This window comes from Equus quagga, chromosome 17 (genome assembly GCF_021613505.1).
Source record: "Equus quagga isolate Etosha38 chromosome 17, UCLA_HA_Equagga_1.0, whole genome shotgun sequence".
Taxonomy (NCBI): Eukaryota; Metazoa; Chordata; class Mammalia; order Perissodactyla; family Equidae; genus Equus; species Equus quagga.
Window position 1 is genome coordinate 18,467,927 of NC_060283.1, and position 6,678 is coordinate 18,474,604.

General features: G+C 34.7%; 1 pseudogene; it reads left to right on the top strand.

The window, feature by feature from the left end:
- The first annotated feature begins 205 nt into the window (after positions 1-205).
- On the top strand, positions 206-1,117 carry LOC124229177 (olfactory receptor 10AG1-like; annotated as a pseudogene).
- Positions 1,118-6,678: the final 5,561 nt, after the last annotated feature.

A 6,678-nucleotide genomic window follows, 5' to 3' on the forward strand; every position in this document is an offset into this window, starting at 1 on the left:
ATTTTTTCCTGATGTAAGTACCTGTAACTGAAAAGAAATTTTATCCTTGACATGAACAAAGGGCCTTGACACATAAAAATTCTAGATGATACATGAATTCTAGATAATTGCCGTTACATTCTTTGAGGTTAAGAAATGATGTTTAATAATTTCAAAATTAGTAATCTTAGATTCCATACACAGAAATTAGACCAACCTTAAGATTATGAATATCTTATACAGGGTTTCCAGTAGGGTAATTGATGTTTCTGATGTTCTTGACCTCCAGGGATTTATTTTTGGGGTGTTTTTGAACATCTGTGTGATTTTTCTGGTGAGTAATAGCCTCATTATCATAATAAGAAGTTTGATCCTTCCCTCCAGATCCCTATGTATGTTTTTCTTAGGAACTTTTCTTCTTTGAAAATACATTATTTGTCAGTCACTGTCCTCAGATTATTAGTAGATCTTTGCAGACAAAATAGAAATATTTCCTTTCTGGCCTGTGCTGTTCATATCTATTTCTTTCTCATCTTGGGAGCCACTGAGTGCTTTACTGTGACTGCAAAGGCTTATGACAGGTATGTGCCATTTGCAACCCATTACTCTACCCTCTCATCATGAACAATAGGCTGTGTAGCCAACTGGCAGCCAGCTGTTGGATCAGTGGAATTTCACTCCACGTGGGGTTCCGCTACCAGGTCTTCTCTTTACCCTTCTGTGGATCTAACAAGTTGAATAACTGTTTCTGTGACACAGTTCCAGTACTTAAGCATTCCTGTGGGGACACTTTTATGATTGAGATGTTGATTTATGTGCTTCCTCTTCCAGTTGTTACTGTTCTTTTTACTTAATATTTGGATCTTATGTGAAAACAATCTCAACCATCCTGAAGCTGCCATTAGCAACTGGGTGAGCCAAGGCCCTCTCCACTTGCTCTTCTCATCTCATGTTTGTGGCTTTATTCTTTGGATCAGGCATCATTACATATTTGACACCAATCATTCAACAGGAATGGACAAATTCCTTTCTCTTTTTTAAGCCATTGTGACACTAATTTTTAACTCTGTATCGCCTGAGGAACAATGATATTAAGGTGGTATTGAGAAAATTCCTACTGAAATGGATTGTGCTATGACTCAACAACATAACCTCAAAAATTTGTTTCTTATTTATCACAGTCTTTATACATTAATTTTAATTTTTATCCAATTTTGCTAGAAATCTTAATTATTCTGATTATCTCATTTTTTCAAACATGAAACAAACTCTGCTTTTATTTTTAAATAGTAAATTAATCTCAAACTCAATCTAAGATACTTAATATTTGAATTAACACATTGGAGCCATTAAAAGTTATTGATGCTGTTGTTTTTGAAGATTCCAGAATATTGCCTACATTTTCTGTTTCACAAAAATATGACTCATCTTTATATCTCCAATCCCAACATATTGTCTGAGTAATAATAGACATCTAGTTATACTTTGTTACATTGAAAAGGTGACTGATAGCAAACGTTTAACTATTGATGTTTTATCTGCTCATGATCAATAATTGTATTATAATCAGGAGAGATAACATAAAGAAAGGAAAGATTTGAATCCAACAACAGTAAGTACCATTGACGTGTTAAGGAAAGTTGACATTCCATCTGTTTTTATTGCGATTCATCAGAAAATTCCTTAAACCTGAATTTACATATGAAAATGGGGCCACACTACCTTAGTTTCAGAGTTGTCTTCCTCTAGAATAATATTTAATCCTCTTTACTTTCATTGTGTTAATTAGATGAGTATAATTTTGATATAAAGGTTTTAAATGTATAGACAAGATACAAGTTGGGAGGTATTTGAGTAACTGAAACAAGGACTTTTATATAACACTATTAAAATGTTAGGTCTGGGCTATGTGAGAGTCACTTTTCTTCCTTTCAACTCCCTTCTTGAGGTGGAAATCAGCAATTTTCCATCCTTTTTTCTTTTAACAAACTTTATAGCGTTTTAATGAGAAAAGAACAGATATGTAAGAAGACAAGAAAGGGTAAATTTGAACATTAAATCAGCAAAATTCAATAAAACCCACATTAGTTATCTCAGTCCTCCTTTATTTCCTCCACATAATCTTGAATTCTGTAAGCCTTCTGACAATAACCTTTCCAGGCCCTTGGGTGCCTTCACCAGGCTTCTCAGGATGTTCCTTTCAAAGTACAGAACATCTTTACTTCCTTCCACTGTCTCCATCATTCCTATCGTATTTATCATCAGAGTTCTTTAGAACTTAATATGAGGGTTCATATAATACACTTTCTGTATAATTCTTTCCTGACATAAAGTCCCAGTTTCATGAGAAAAATTTAAAAAAATGTGTATATAAGAAACAATTTTCAAGGTCATGGTATTATCCAATTTTAACAAAATATAGCTTTGTCTTTTATCACTAAAAAAGAGATTATCAAGCACATTATAAGTAAATAGATATTACAGATCTTAAAATCTGTGTGAAAGAGCTATCAAAACAAATATTGGGGAAATTATTAATTAATTATTATTTTTTTTAGTAATGTTATCTCTAAAGCTGCCTCTTACCCCAAAAAGATCAGAGCTGTCTATCATGTTTGGAATGTTGAAACTATAAAAGATCTCTGCAGCAGAGAGGCTGGGTATTGGCGTACACAATGTTTGTATTCTAAATTATATATTCGGTCAACCTATGAACATCAGAATTTTATTTCCTCTTAAAAGATAAAGCCATAGAATTTTGTATTGGAGATTATATATTGGAAATCCAGTTTGAGGAAAATGAAAGAAATAAGAATAGTTGTAAAAGGATTGTGAAAATGAAGAAACCCTTGTGTGATCGAGAGGATTGTCCTAATCATGTCACCATAATGGAAAAGGATGGGCTTCTTAAATTCATCTTCTTGGATAAGGAAAACATGTATGGCACACATGAATCCCAAATGAAGCACTTGAAGTGCAAAGCACTACACCCTTTTGGAGAGAGGAAATATGTTAGCTTATTGGCAATTTTACCTTTGCTGACTCCACAGAACAGTAGGAGAGACAGTAATAATTTGCTGCATTTGAATTGGGGAAATTTTTCCAAATTTTCCTGGCAGAACGTGTCAAGGCAGTTCAGGAAGTTGTCGTTATTTACGTTTACAACACCTGTCATGAAAGCAACATTTGAAACGCTCTTCTAGAGGGAAGAAACTAGACATTGTTGGACGATAACATCCTCTAAAGCTGTCATTATAGGTTTGACTGCTGTGATGAGAAGAGGTGGTAGCTGTATTACCATCAAACAATTTAGAAAGAATTTTACCTGTGTTGATAGAAAGAAATGAGTCTTGTGATGCAGAGAATGTATAAGGCCCCTACCCATACTCCCTTTCTCTAAGAAAAATTAGGGAAGGTATATCTGGGGATTCCAACACGTATCCTGGCAGGGCATCCTCAGACATTTGTTTCTGAATATAGTATTCATTCTGATACATATTGCCTGCATGAAAATATTTTCTTTTTTTAATGGGAAGAGCCATTGTTCAGGTCAGTGCTCGGTACCAAAGAGATATTTTCCAGCAATAGCCAACTTATTTCTCAACTGGGTACAAGACCATTCTTATAGTGATTTCTTTCAACATAACATGCAGAGCAAATCTTCCTGAATATGATGTTCTGGTATCGATCATTTACTCTAGCTCCAGAATCCCAATTGTAACTGGGTGCTTCTCTCTGAGTGTGTCCTTAACATTTTGCGTATGATTTTTTTCTTTGGGATGTCCTTATCCTTCCTTAAATGTCCAGGTCAACTTTTCAAAGAGGCACATTTTCCTCTGAGATTAGAGGGAATACTTAAATGATGTTTTGTAAGAATGAACTTGTATGAGCAATATCATAAATATTAGAATGAAATTTGTTTATGAAAAAAAGGTAAGATGTCTCACACAGACTAAGAGTTGAAGCAGAAATTCATAGCCTTCAATTAGTGAATGAATTATAGGACAGATTGTTTAGAGGCAAGGTGAAAAATTCAGAGTTTGGCTCATTATTGTAGTTTAAAAACAATGAGAATCTAATAAAGTTCAAAGGCATTGGGAATTGAGAGGGAAAATTGAAAAGAATGCATTACAAAAAGCAGAAAAATGATCCAACTTTCAGTTTAATTTGAGGATGAAAATGTTATTCTCAGGTTTTAGCACTGTATTTTTAAACCCAAATGGGCAGCATGGTTGTGTGTGTGTGTGTGTGTGTGTGTGTAGGAATATGATAGTTTGGAAGGAAGTTAATGGGTTCAGTTTGGAAACTGCCTTGAAAATAACTAAATAAGGTCATCCTGCTAGTTTTTCTGCTTTTTTTCCCCACATAGGATATATGTTCAATCCATGAGACTGACATGATCACTGTTTTCTTCTGAGAAAAATGTTATATGTGTATGCATGCTCACAACATCAATTTCCCTGCTTTTTCTTCTGATCTTTTCTGTGACTTAAACTGATAGAGTAAAGAATATATTTCATCTCCTAATAAACCACCTTCAGGCTAGGAGGCAGTCTATGGGGTGGTCTGGAGTAAACCGTTTTCAGAATTGAGGTGATCAACTGACCCTATCATATTCTCCTTGGGTCTTTTAACCCTGAATTTAAGAGAGAAAAGGCAGTGGAAACACAGAGTAAGTGCAAAGATCTAGAATCAGAGAATTAGAGAAGTAAAGAGCACACAAAAGTCAATAAACAAAAAGTGAGCTTTAAGTATCATAGAACATCATTGAAGCTGAAATCTACTAAATTAGAGAGAAATAAATACTTACATCCGAAAAGATAAAAAATAACCCATTCCTAAATCTGCTGCTGTTTATGGGATTTCTGGTTGTGTTTTGAAATGAGCAAAGCTGTAGTTCTCTAAGAGGCCTGCTGAAATGGTTTTCTATGCTGTCTTACTTTGTGTTTCTCCCCACTGTGTAAGTGGAAAGAACCTAACCAACTCAAGAAGGCGTCAAGAAGAAGGTACACATTCACATAGAGGTAAAAATGTTGGGTCTACTTCTTCTAGCCTTTCTGATATCTTCCAAGGTCTTTGCATCCCTGCTACTTTCCATCCAGGAAATACATGACTTTACGTTTTCTTGGAAACATTTTCCAGCTACAGTAAACTGGATGGGACTCTAAAATGTTCTTCCTTTTGTGGCCCAAGAAAATATACTCATATGGGGCAGGTGATAGCATCTTAATTATTCTCTCTTTTGTCTGCAGTCTTGACCCTGAAGCAATTTAAACATTCTGAAGTCTTACTGTATCATAGAGTTTGTCTTGGACATTTCTTGCATTATGTATGGGCTCCTGTGGTTATCCAGTGATGAATCTTATTGATTAATACATGAGAAGATATTAAGCTTCTCAGCTCAGCTCCATCCTCCTCACTTCAGATCTTCCTGCAGAGAGGATTTATCTGGGTTGTTCTCTGCTATGTGTTAATAAAGCTGCCTCTATGAAGAAAATTTATAATTGTCCAGAACTTCCAATAGCTGGATAGATAAGTCTGTCTTCTTCAGGGATGAAAGGATTCAAACACACCTAGCTACATAATGAAAGTCCTGTTCTCCACTTTCTATACTTTAAGCAGTACTACTGACAATTTGACTTCAATCAATCTATCTCCTGTCTCACTTTTCAATATGTTCTGAAATTTGGTGAGGAAAAAGGAGTTATAAAGATGTCTTAAAATATTAACATTAGAGAGATTCCAGAATAAGTAAAGGATGTGAGAGAACCGGCAAGAGATAAAGAGACATTTTAAATTTGGTTTGTGAATGACTCCACCTTGATTTTTTTCTTAAGGTATTCAAATATACTTTCTTAATTTCTTTTTTTTTAATATTTCAACTATTGAACATGACAATGCATGGAGTCTTGACTGAATTGTTTTATTTATAACAACACTGTTTCTAGTGAAGTTTAAAATATGGGTGGATAGTGTTTACTGAGTACTTCACTAAATGTCAGGAATTATGCAGCTCACTTTACAAAAGTTAATTTAATTTTCATAGCATTAAGGGAAACGAAGCTAAAATAATGTAATTTACTAGAAACACATAAGAATTTCTCCAGCTCCAAAGCATGCCCATATACACTGCATTATACTACATATATACTGAAAACTCATAAGCTTTGGTATCTGAGAACTCTATTTTGAGTCTAGATCCTATCATATATTATCTGACCACCCTTACATAAAATAAGGGTAGAAGAGAGCATTCTCACCAACATTTATCTTCTTACTATGGTGAAAGTGCCAATATCAAAGCTAAAAGTGATGGAGATGCATGTAAACAAGAAAGATTTAAGATAATACTTATGGGTCAGTGGAAAGAATTAAGTGTTGAGTAGGTCAGGAATGGAAAGATGAAGACCAGAAGACCAGGGGTATTCTTATCTTGTCCGCTCATTCTGATGTTCGTGATTTGGTCTTGATGAGTCCCTGGTAAAGTGCCCTGAAGTAGTATCACACTAATATAAATCCTCATCAATTTATGGGAAGACAGTATCAATGATCCCCATTTTACTAATGAGTAAAATGACGCATTAAAAAGCGACCTATCTAAAAGAGGCAGAAACAAGATTAAAACCCGTGCTGTCACACTCTGAACTACTATATTGCCTTTGGGCATAATACATGGGCCAGAGCAGATTGTATACTTAG